We start from the raw sequence: 13,345 nt of genomic DNA, 5'->3' as shown, positions 1-13,345 counted from the left end.
TCAGTCAATTTAGTAAATGCACCGCTGCGTAGAGTAAAAGCATTGCCAGATGTTCTATTTTAAGGCTGTTATCTCAAACAACGACAAAACTGGAAAAATACCAAAACACGTACGTTGAGATGAAAATGGAACTACAGAGTTAAAGGGGACAGCCATCGTTGAACACACGCATTCCAGGATTTACTAAAACACGAGCATGCCATCCAACGACATGTCTTGTTTAACTCAAATAAAGGACTTCCCTGTGTAAGGGTTTAATGTTAGCTTCGTGTGACCTTTAGTCAGCAAACATAGCAGTCGCTTGCTTTCCTAGAGCGCAAGAACCTGCTCATGCTCTCGATGAGCAAACCACTGTTACGAAGGATCTACGATTTTCAAGGGAACACGCGTCATACATGTAATTAAATTAAATTTTAAAAAATGGCACATTGGTCGTATTTACAGAATAATGCGTCTTAGACGTATTGTGCGTTTAGTAAATACAGAAAATACGTCACATTAAACGCCAGACGAACTCAACAAAGGCACATTGCACGGACATGACTCAGTCGTATAGTTCTACTCATTAAATACTAGACACATAAAACAGACCAATTTGCCTGAATAGAGAATTTCAGTGCTGAACTAAAATTCATAATTAAGCTACCAACAGTTTAATGCGTCTGGTATTTACCTAGACGGACTTGATGTTCGACACATTGTCCGTGTGAGACACATTTGTCTTCTTAGATAATCTTGCCTTTCATTGTTCGCTTCATTTGGGTAAACTAGGGACGCTTTCCGCCAATTTCGAAACGGGGAAAAATGGTATGGAAATTTCCTGGGAAATTTTCCAGAAAATACGGAAATTGTTGAATTTCCGAAAAGCGATCCTTTTAACTGAAAATGGAGGAACACCATTTAACCAGAATATTTACCACTTTCAATTCTCTAGATAGGTCTAACCTGACTTGCCTTGAACAATTAAGACCCTGGCTTATTTCCATCATGTCCTTTTCCCTACAAGGGAAAGAGAGCCTTCTGTATAATTATATCTTCTAATCTCTTTAGTCAGTTGTGCTGTCTTTCCCGGGAATCTTGAACCATCGAGTTTAAATTCGAGTTCGAGCTCCAGTTGGAGTTCGAGTTGGACTTCGAGTTAAATTTTTGAGTTGGAATTCGAGTTAAAGTTTGAGTGAACTAATAAAATATGCAATTAAAAAATAAAACGAACAAAATAAAATAAAATGGAGGAGGAGGGACGTGAGAAGCTCGCAAAACAACATAACCTGCCGAGATTTCTGGAACCGCTTTTTGGGGAAAAAGGCGCGGGAAGCACCTGATGAGCATCCCCATCATCGGGAATGGCATAAACAAGGGATTACTTTTCCGCAAATTTTAGATGCCAACCATGAGCCAACGATCACATGTCCGTGGCGTGACGCGTGACGCGTGACTCTAACGTTGTCCACGTGGTCATCTTGTGTGAAATGACACATTTCCTGGAAACAATGGTATGATCTGAGGTCCTGTCATTAGCCTGCTTACTGGCCATCGTGACATTAGCAATCGAAAGGTAGGTTTAATTTACTTTGTGAAGACTTGTAGTTGAAAGATTTATTTTCAAATGCAAGTTAACGGTGAAACGTGCCTCTGTTTTCAGCCAGGAAACAATCACAGAGATCACTTTATCTACTAGTATTTTAACGTTGCGATTTACATATTGAGTAAAATTCAATTTTCGAAAAAGGTATTTGCCATCGGATTCCCATAAAAAGATGCGGTCGATTCCATCGAAAACCATGATAAGGTCTTGCTCAGATTTCTAATTACCCCCAAGATTTGGCCTGGCGGTTAGCTGTTAGCTGTCTTCTGTCAAGTTATGAAAAATTTGGAATTTTTCTCTTCCAGCCTGCGTGGCTCCTAGCTAGCCAGGGATATGTTTTTTATCCATACACATACACTTTCAATAGCTCCCGATCAATTCAATCCAATTTAATTCAAAACGATTCTCAATTCTCAAACTCAGATCAATTCAGTTCGAAACTTAATACGCGACTGGTCGTTTGATAAATTATTCACATTCCTATATCTCTATGGTAGGACTAGCTCTTTTTAGCTTTTACAAATTTACCTCCCCCCCACCCCACCCCCCCCCCCACACACACACACACACACACACACACACACACACACACACACCAATTTCAAAGATGGAAAAAAGCCGCGTTTTTGCTCGAGTGCGTATTCATCATTGGTTTGTTGAGAGGGGGTAGCCATTTCTCTTTATTCTGTCCAAGATAAAACATCCTTCAAAGCGCAGAATAAATATCATCATTCCTGGAAAGGTTCATGCAAATTAATAAATTTGCTTGATTCTCTTTCGCTTCCACTAACGCTTTCCCTTTTTATTTTTCTTTCCAGGCCACCCGTCGTGGAAATTTTAGATTCCCCTATAACGGAGGGGTATATACATCATTTTTGTTTAAGTGGACGGCAGGTTGTTTCTTACCTTGTACCTGAATATTTTTAGGTAAAGAAAGAAGAATAAATATATTGTTTCAATAGATTTCTTATAACCTTTTTTAAAGAAACAAAGAAAAACAAAACAAAACAAAACAAAACAAAACAATTGACTGCTGCCGGGCTACAAAGCCAGAAAAGCTAATTTGGTTGGTTTGGATCTACGCCTATCTCTTGTCAAATTTAAACTCGAACTTCAACTCGATCTTCATCTCGAAGTCCAACTCGAATTCGAGTGCAAACTCGAGGGATTATTTCTCCCGCTGGACGTTGCCCTGACAGTTTCCTTCTTGAGGTTAGCAAATGACTTGATTAGAGTACATGCTTTCTTTCGAATTGGGCGTGCACCTGTCATGTCACCTTCATCCCAACTTATGTATTTATCTTCTGGAGTTGAGAAATTAAGGTTGCATCAGTTAAAAGTGGCTCGGTCGGATTTTTTAACTTAACGATACTGATTAAGTTTGAGCGACTAGAGCACCACTATAATCAATCCTTCAGAAAATCAAACGTTACTGGGCTACTAGAAAAGGATGAAAGTTTCGAATACGGTTAGTTTACCAAGATCTGAGTTACCTTAGCAACGTTACAACGTCATATCCCATTTTACGTGCAACCGAATAGCTTATCATCAAAGGATAATTTTGGAAATCCGACGTCAAGATCTAAAAGCTGACATAGTTGTCTAAACGATGAAAAAATTTTAAAAAGATTTTTATGAGCGTTTTCGAGAAAATTGCGGGTGACGTTTCAAGGTGTCAAAATACAACAAAACAAAGGTGTTTTAAAATGTTATTGCAAACTATGTCCACTAGACTTAACTAAATGGTATTCTGGTCCTAAATGAATCTTATAACGTTTAATTACATCCCAGCTAGTCAAAATGGCATCCTTTGGAACAAGAGATCGTGAAGAACTTCAGGTGATGAACATCGATGAAGAGATCATACAAAGATATGGGAACGATAGTATGCGAAGGAGAGAATTATGGCCTCGTCAGGAGGGGGGGACATTTTTAAAATAGGAATTGGGAAGGGGGAGATAATTTGTATCTGAAAATATTTGGGGGGGGGGGGTTAAGGTTTGAAACACAGCACTTTTTTTAAACAACCTACCCCCCGGGACGTCATAAGGGATTGGTCCCTTAAGCTAACTTTTTTGAGCGAGATTTATAATTATGATAATTCGCCGTCTAGGACTGAATCTCTCAGAGTGTATATAACGTAGAGAAGTCGATAGTGTTTATGTTTTCACGTCAATCACAGCGTTATTTGTCGTCACGAGAAGTTACCAGTCCATTGCTTCTGAGTATATGTTTTGATTGGTTAGTTTTCTTCTAGGTGGCCTGGTTCAATTAGTCGCAGTGTAATACGATTAAATAAAGTTTCAAATGCAGTATTTTTTTTCTTTAATACGATTAAATTAAGTTTCAAATGCAATATTGTTTCTTAATGCTATTTTTATAAACACAGTATAGTAAGTTACAAAGTGTTACACATAAATCTTAAGCAATTTAACGAATCGAATGTGGTTTAGCATGGTCTGTACTCTTATCGACAACGATACGCGTCATCAAGGTGGTCAAAATGTTGTGGACTCACGCAACAAATTTTGAACACTGTGATGACGCGTATAGTTGTGGATAAGAGTACAGACTAGGCTAAACAGTCCGGAATATCCCGATAAATTAGGACATCTGTGATGTCACGAAACTCACGTGTCAACCAATGAGAATGCGTGTTTTGAGTGGAGTGTTGTGTTTCAAAACAAACCAAGAGATTCAAGATGGCGGACAAAGAGAGTCGCGAATACTTTCCAATGCCATGAATGGGGGCCTTCAGGAGGTATATATTTATCTCGAATTGAGTTAAATACTGTCCAAATTATAAAATAAAAGGAAAGTTTGTGTTCGCGTTCCATGTCGCAGACAATTCTGCCCAGATAACGATTATCCTCGGACCGAAGGAAGCACCACAGAACGTAATGTGGGCCACGTTTGACGAGCTGCTGTTATCATTCTTTGGAAAGAGACCGTACAATCGGTAAGCATCTTTACTCTGCATTTTTCTAAGCACAGAAATGATCGATATGAGAATTGAGGCTTTCCTCCTATCTAGGGATTATCGGGCCGAAATCGACAGCACGCCCGTGTTCTTATATGCCAGCAAAGATAAATTGTAGATGTCCAAAATGTTATACGTTTTGCCTAAATCGAGGAAATGAAATCATCATTAAAACAGAATTTTCAATAACGCATACGAGCGAGAAATTCTTGTTCTTTTATACAAAATAAACTAAGCCAGAAAAAATGTATCCAAAGTTTTAGTGTTGTCAGATGCAGGGATAGTCAAAAATTCTGTTAATATATTCTTTGTAAATCTGAAATTTCTCCATTTTGGTATTTATTTCAAATATTTCTTGTATCTATTTGTTACTGTGCTAAAAGATATCATGTCTGATTTCCACATTTAAATTATGAAAACTTACATATAATTGCTGACTTTCCCAAGTTATTTACCCAAAAATATCAAAATATAATTCCTGGACAGTTTGACAAGGGAGCATTCACAATCCATCCACGTGTCCCAAGGTTTTATTATATATTTATTTAAAGTATACAAAACAAATTCAGTCTTGAAAATGAAATCCATCTTATTTTATTCACTCTTTAGGTACTCTCGACCTTGAATTTGCCTCTTAGCAGAATGCAGGACCTGAAACAAATCACAAGCGCTTAGAAGATTATTACATTGCTTACAGATGTCAATATTATTACAAATGTATTTTTCGTTTAAACATATGAATTTATTTTGAATGTAGTTACCACAGTAGCCTCACTAAATAAGAGATTGCCCTCAAGTGGTCTGATAACTCTTATGCTTTCTATTTTTTATTACATATTCTTAACCAAACTGATATGTTTCCTGTTCACAACCAATTAATGTTTTGCATTAGTTTCACTATTAGTAATGTTCAACACTCGACACTACATTCTAAACTCTCGTACATTTTCAGTATTTGCATTCATAAAAATTATTTTGCAAAAACATTACTTTCTGGTACATTCAAGCTTCATGGGGAGGTGAAAAGAATCATCATCTACTAGGAACAGCTGCAGTGTGTATAGTTTTTAAAAAATGCCAAAAAAAAAGAGTACAATGCCCCCTACAAACCTTAACTTACATGTTTGCATGGCCCTCAACGTCTGGTAAATGAGCAAAAACAATCTCTTACCCTTTGTGCCATTCCTTGGGATACTGATAGCATCCATTTACAGGGAATCGCTGCACTACCCCTGGCCTGTCTGTTTCGCTGCCACTTCTGTGCTGTAGGTGGTTTTCAACAGGCTGTTGGCTCTCCAGTGATAAAACTGGGGTGCACATTCGGTGAATCCACCAAAACAGAGACCTCCCAAATTTGTTTAATTTCGTCCGCGTACTTAGCGACGTCTTATTTCCTCTCTTTTCCCTTTGTTTTTTCTCCAAAAATTCGGCAAAGTGCCCCGAGCAGTCGAGTATGCTCTTCCATGTACTTAAGAGAGAGAAATTGAAAACAACTGTCATAAAAATGAAGGAACGATGCATTACTCAAGCCTTATAACAACAGCGGTTCAGGTACACCTGTAACGCCTCAAATTCAAAAAGAGTTTACAAAATATCGACGTTGTTTACAACCGTGTAATTTGGCATGATGAAACTTTAACAACACTAGAACCAGTAAAAAATATACACAGCTCAATGAAAAATATGTGAATACTAGAAAATAACGCGTACATTTTACTAACCTTAATATTTGGCCACAAAATCGCGTCTACATCGTCGCTTGACACCAAAAAAACTCAATGATTAGAAGACAGTCAACGTTCTCCCACAACCAAAATGGCCGCTTATTCTCCTTCTCAACGTTTGGTCGGAAAACGTCCTGGATAGTGCTGGCCAGACTCTATGCGAGACTGGAAACAACATATTTTCTTGGTTTGCATAAAAGGTCCGCCATTTTCCCTGCTAACAATAGCTTCATGACGTCATGACTGTCCTAATTTATCGGGATATTCCGGACTGCTAAACCACATTTCGATTTGTTTTTAACCACAATATCAACGTAAACGAAAATGTTTTTTCAGAGCACGAGCTGAATCTGGCATTGCGTGACACATTGACGCGAGCACCGTTGTCTAGACTCTTATCGACAACGGCAAATTAACCAATCAGATTGCGAGATTAGTAGCAATTGTGGTAAAAACCTACATTGTCGTTTCTTTTCTTAGTACACATCCTAGCTCTACCAATAGCAGAAAAATTAACCATGTGGAAATTTGATTTTGAGTGATTATTGATACGGTAACATGGAACATTGCAATTGAGAAAAGAAAACTGTTTAGTCATCAATGAAATGCAACTGCAGTATATGGAGTAGTCATCATGCATTTAACTTGCTCAACTTAGAATTTATTCTAATGGCATTACATGCAAGTACTATGTAATAAAATTAGTTTTGCATCATTAATTTAAAAAAAACGCAAGTGCAAAGTAGATTACGTTTCGTGAAGTTCCTTGATATTCTTATTTAGAAAATGTTTATGCTAGACTGATCACATTTGTGGCCTTAATTTTACCCATTCGTCCGGCTGAGACAGTTTCACTAAACACACAAAAATGTCAATTCTCACTACAATAGCTTTTAATAAGCATAAGCTTAAGTAGCGACAATCTTGATAATGAGAACTGATTAATTAGGACTGGGGCCTAGATGCTTCGTCGATCGTTATCCGGGACACTGATATCCATCCAGTGTAAGCGTCACCCAAAGTATTGCCGCTAGGACAAGATCCTACCCATAATTCTACTCTAACCGTGCCCTGTGGGATGTTTTCACAGTATCCCTCAAATGATCGATGATGAAGCAGATTGGGATCCCCAGATGGCCAAGTGTTGTACACAACAGCTTCGGTTGTCATTGGTCCACTGCACTCGTTACCATTAAACTTGGAGAACCACCGGTTACACTTTCTAGAACCTATGACTCTCATATTTCCCTGGAATGAGACTTTGATCGCTGTAACAGACTTCGACTTATTAAACGAGCAGTCCTGGAACAAACGGAAGTAAAATAAGCTTAAGTCAGTCTTCATATTAATAAATTATATCACATTGACTGCATTTGTATCATTAACTGGGATTAACTGAATACCGATCATAAGTTGTTGGCTCCGTGGGAGAAAGTGTCAAGCGTGGTGTAAGGAGCTTCCCTTAAAAAATCTAGAGGAGTGAGTCAATCTGGGTGAGTTCCTGAGAGGACTTGCCAGTTAAAAAGCGTTCGCTTATCAGTGAAGTGCATTCAGTTACACTAAAATGTCAACAGTAGGACCACCGTCGATATATCGTTATGGTGTTATATTTTACACAAGGTTTAGATTACGTTCACTCAAACTATTTTACAGTGCTTATTTTATGTATCCAAAAGAGAAGGACAGAATTAGCAGGCACTAGTTGTGACACCTCCGTGGAATCACGAAAAAATGGCACCTCTAAAATCTGTGGCTATTATGTCACAAACAAAAATTAGACGTTATCAAATGCGATGAAATCTCCTCAAAAGGGACCTTCAATACTGTTTCCGAAGTTTATTAACCCGGGCTTCAACTTAATTTTGGACTGGAATAGTGTTTCTATTGTGATATGAAGGTTCAGAATTTTCGATGATTCACCCTGACGTAGTATGTGGACTTCGCAACAAAGATTCTTATGTCACACTTGTCTTGCTGAATACTGATAAAAGAATTAATAAGAATGCATGCTCAGTACTCGAGTACCCAAGTCACCACTCCACTTCTTATTACCGAAAAGATGTAATATCACTTTCGTCACCATGATGTGCAACCAGTAGACAAAATACTACGGTTAATAACAGCATATGTACACAAACAGCATAAGTACTCAACCTTTGGATAATAAACTTCTGATCTCCAGTCACAGTCATTGTCGAATTCTGAATCTGAAGTTTAACCTACATTAGGTAACAAAATAATTATAATATATGAACTCAGTTAAATGACCTTGCTCTCTGCGAGTTCTCGTAGCTCAGTGGATAGAGCGCCCGCCCGGTGTTCGGGAGGTCATGAGTTCGATTCCTGTCGGGGACTCAGAATTTTTCTTTGTCCCACGCTCGTGTCATGTTGATTAATTCACCTTCACAAAATTAATTTCAGTTTACCAATGACCATTGGCGATCAGAACATTTCTCTCTTACCTTGATCTTACCGCTATCTCGACCATCATTGAGATTTTTCCACACACATTGTTTTCAGTTGGTTTGTGGCACTGCACTAGAAGGACTTGTCACGCTTTCTCCTTTCTCTCCTTTATCGCCTTTTATTCCTTGATCGCCCACAGTTCCGCGCGCTCCTTTTAGTCCCAATATTCCTGGCGGTCCGCTCTTTCCACGAGGTCCTTCATTTCCTTTCCCTCTCTTTTGTCCCACCATTCCTTGCGATCCCTTGTCTCCAGTCTGTCCTTTAACTCCATCTCTTCCCTGCGGCCCTTGGGGCCCCGGAATACCAGACATTCCCGGCATGCCATTGTATCCTGGAATACCCGGAAATCCATGGGAGTATGTGGATTTCTAAGAACAAAGCAGCAAATGCATTCATTGGACTAAGACACAGAGTGTGAAACTTGTGTCGATAGATATTGTGGCATGAAAAACAATCTGCATTTTTGTCTCTTACTGTATTAGCGAATCAGTTACTTGTTATTACAGTACTGTTAGTGTCAGCGTGTCTGTTAGTGGACTTGTGGCCTTGCGGGTCTGCTTTGACAAGTTAAAATCCTGTCAATTTAGAGACGAAAGTCACGTTCTTGATATCTATGTGTTAATCTAATATATGTGGTAATCTAATATATGTACCACTAATTCTTACATAATAATGATGTTTGTTTGTTTCTGAAGCTGGGAGTAACACGGACATCATTAAAATTCCTTGAGAGAATTTACTTTGACTTAGGAAGCAAACATTCTTATATCGCTTTCTCTAACTTATCTGCGAGCTCAGCCTCGATTTGGGACTAAAAACTTAAGCCTTTTTGCTTCAATCCGAAACTGAGCCGATAGAAATGAGAAATACTGTAAATCATACAAAATATCTTTACATCTGAAGAACTTGAGATGTAATTTTCGTTAAAAAAGGCAATTGATATTCAACTTTGTACCTCACATAAGTCCTTGGTAACGCCGGTATTTTGTTTTTGAGGGCTGGTAGTGGTTTCCTGTGAGTGCCCTGTTCCACACGACACCAACAAAGCGGCAAAATACACAAACTGTGCCATGCTACAGGAGTTAAGAAGATCAACACCTTATAACAGTAGAAATGCACGTCTGTGTGGTATGAACTCGTTTCGTAACTGGTTCGGTGATGGTATGTGCTCAGCCTTTAAGACGCGTCTTCTAATGCCATGAAATGTAATTTAATGTCAGCCAGCGTAGATAAGTCGCTATTTTTTAAAACAGAGGTTATAACCCGGTAAGGAGATTTTAATCAAGGTAAGACATAAAGAAACCTTTAATAACAAAACCGTCAGCAGGCTTAGTCTTAAGCTAACATTTGCTGTCAACACGCATGCGGAGTTACCTCCTGTCTCCTTCTTTCGGAGAGACTTTGAGTACTAGGTAATTCAAGAGTTACATGTACAGTAAAAGAAGAGTAGTTTAGATTTTATCCTTTTTCCTACATAGCGAGGAAACATGAGAAACTGGCGAAGAACAGTTGAGAGAGAGAGGAACAGCGCGGGATGGCGTACATGGGATGAGACAAGAGCTGCTGCAGCCAACAGAGAAAATTGGAGACATTCTGTAGACGCCTTATGTGCCAAGAGGCACAAAGAAGCTAGGTAACCCCCCTCCCCACCAATTTCAAAGATGGGAAAAAGCCGCGTTTTGCTCGAGTACGTATTCATCATTGGTTTGTTGAGAGGGGGTAGCCATTTCTCTCTTTATTCGTCCAAGACAAAACATCCTTCAAAGCGCAGAATAAATATCATCATTCCTGGAAAAGTCCACGCAAATTAATAAATTTTGCTTGATTTTCTTTCGTTTCCACTAACGCTTTCCTTTTTAAACTCGTGGATACGCGAAGCGTAGGAACGTGTTTGTTGTGGAGACTCCGATATGCAAATGTGTCACTCACTCACGCACTCACTCAGGTGTAGACATTGTTCGTAATTAGTCTGCCCGAACGAGAGCGCCCGTACCTGACGCCATGTTGGAATAGTAACCGAGCCCGACGCCGTATTGATATTGTAACCGAGCAGCTGCGCGGTTACTATTCAAAGAGCGCATCTTGCAGCCCGAATTTGATGATTTTGTAGCTTTTGCGCTATAATAATATTAGGTGTTTCGCTAAAGTGGAGAGAAGTTGACTTCGAATGTTGGAATTAGTACTATGGCCAACTCGAAGGCTGAATTTCAGGAGCATTTGAGTCGTCCAGGCGTAACAACAGGACCAGGATATGAGCATTTGTTGGCTGGAAAGTGACCTGAAAATGAGTAAATCTCATGCTAATGTGGTAAGCTTTGGGTAACCCGACAACACTCACCCCCGGTCCGCGGACCCCCACTACGGACCGGGTCCACGGACTCCCCCTACGGACCCCCTCTACGGACCACCCCCCAAAATATAATAAAAATAATAAATAAATATTTCAGTTGCGGGTTGTCTAATAGATTATTCGTGACGGCGAAATTTCAAACGTTACATTGTGCAAATGGTCAGACCTAGATTCAAGCTCGGGTGCAATTTATATAATTACACATTGCCATTTCCTTTGCTGTGGCCATAAAGTATACGAAAGACACGTACGGGAAAGCCCCCAAGAAGCCTCGAAATTTGTGTTCTTTCCCCTCTTCCGTTTTGTTCAGCCCATCCTCCCGTGGGCTCGTGAACTCGTTTCAGGCTTCACAATTTACTCAGCGGAATAACAGATACAAACAAGAATAAACGGCCTAAAAATATATCTTCCTTAGCCAGATTGAGCCACGAATGGAAGGTAAGAACTTTCCCTCTTAACATCGGCATCTCCTGAAGCTGAAAACGGCTTTTAGGCAATTTTTTTTCTGGGAGGGGGGTTGGGGTGTTAAAAACCCAAGTCTGTTACATTTGCACAGTGTAACACTCGAAAAATCACCGACACGAGTTTGAATCTATTAGACAACCCATAGGTGAAATCTTTATTTATTATTTTTACACTATTTTAGGGTGGTCCGTAGAGGGGGTCCATAGGGGTAGTCCATGGACCGGTCCGTAGGGTAGTCTGCGGACCCGGTCCGTTGTGGGGGTCCGCGGATCGGGGGTCAGCGTTCTCGGGTTACCCGGTAAGCTTTGATGAGAATGTTTCTTAGCGGTCGACCTTAATGAACTTATATGAGCAAAACGAACTATTTTTAATGAACGAAACAGCCATTAAAAACAATACAAACAACGGCACCGTTATATAATATTGTAATTTCATTTTTATGATCTAGTAACATCTAAACCTGAGGCCAGCCGAAATATTGTTTTAAATATACGACGCTGTGACAGCCTTGCAGTAGTCTTTGACTTATTATCGTTTTACTTTCCAAGTTTGGCTGATTAGATCTCCTGTGAGATCCAACGTTCAATCAAGCTGAACCTTCGTTCACAGCTTTGCAGTTTATAGCACTTTCATGTTGAGTTGTCCACGTTCAATCGACATCGAATTAAGTTTAGACAGGAGCCATAATCGGGGACGGAGACCGTAAGCGCGCGCCATTTCTAGTATTAGGGTTGTCCCCATGACATGGGACAATATTTCTATTTTTAGAACAAATTGCGCCATCGCCTGCGGCACACGCGCGTACATGCTGCGAGGATTTTTGCGGATGTCGCGCGGGGGAAATGGCTTCCGAAATTCCCGAAATTTTTCATGTTTTTGGCCCACAACTCAACGCGTTTACGTCTGTTGGAATTTTGCTTAAATATTTTCGTCGTAAGCTGCTCCAGTTTGAGTGAAGTAAGACAGTGTCGAATTTAGGTATGTTCCGCTGTAAGCTTACATATATCGCTGACCAAGTTGTGTTCCGACGGATGTTTCTTTTACATGAGCTGTACATTACTCCACTTTAAATTTCACATATGTTGAAGATTAACAGCTTTTCCATTACACAGCAAAAAACTAGCTGGATATATTTAGATATCGCAGAGCTTCAGGACTCCATAGTTTCCTAGCTCCTCTTGCCACACGCTTGCGAGGAATTTGTCAGTCTATCGCGACCGAAAAGTAAAACAAAATAATTGCCAGTTTGAGTTTCGCTTGAATTGTAAGCAACGCTTGATGTTTCATCAAGGCCCAATAACTTTACGTCCGTAGATACTGCTCAGTTTTATTCGTGTAAAAACCCAGTAAATTCTCTGTTGTCGATGAATGAGAGCGCCCGCCGATGCGTGTTTTGTACAGTCAGTAAACATGACAAATTGTACTTCCACCGCACTTTCGTGTTGAAGCGTACATCGAACTCAAACAATAACTCTATAGTTTTTAAATATGTTTAAGATTGATAAATGTTTGAGAACATATTAAAAGCTAAACTGAAAATATGCGAATAAAGCAGAAATAATCAGCAAAGTTACGATGACGCTTTCTTTAATCAACTTGGAATAACGATTTCGATTTTGTTGATCGAGTTGTCAAAACTCCTTGTCTATTTTCATTTTCGCAGTGTAAAACTTCACTATGCGAAGAAAGCGAAGAAAGTGAAAGTCGAAGAAAGACACATGATGTTAGTAGCCTTTTTTGCGTTCGTGAAATTTGTTACAGCAGCGCAGCACAAA

General features: G+C 39.5%; 1 long non-coding RNA gene and 1 pseudogene across 1 annotated transcript; one reads left to right on the top strand and one right to left on the bottom strand.

Annotated features, from left to right (window-relative positions):
* Positions 1–3,385: 3,385 nt before the first annotated feature.
* LOC149114100 (uncharacterized) lies at positions 3,386–5,373 on the top strand. Its single transcript, XR_016206278.1, has 4 exons — positions 3,386–3,424; positions 4,235–4,346; positions 4,430–4,544; positions 5,175–5,373. It is a non-coding gene; the product is annotated as an uncharacterized LOC149114100 (long non-coding RNA).
* A 1,851-nt stretch (positions 5,374–7,224) lies between these two features.
* LOC149114099 (uncharacterized) lies at positions 7,225–9,827 on the bottom strand (annotated as a pseudogene).
* Between the last annotated feature and the right edge of the window lie 3,518 nt (positions 9,828–13,345).

Source organism: Orbicella faveolata, unplaced genomic scaffold (genome assembly GCF_042242905.1).
Source record: "Orbicella faveolata isolate gen_17 unplaced genomic scaffold, um_ofav_v1 contig_14, whole genome shotgun sequence".
Classification (NCBI taxonomy): Eukaryota; Metazoa; Cnidaria; class Anthozoa; order Scleractinia; family Merulinidae; genus Orbicella; species Orbicella faveolata.
Note: the sequence above shows the minus strand (reverse complement) of the source record. Positions and strands in the feature narration are given on the sequence as shown.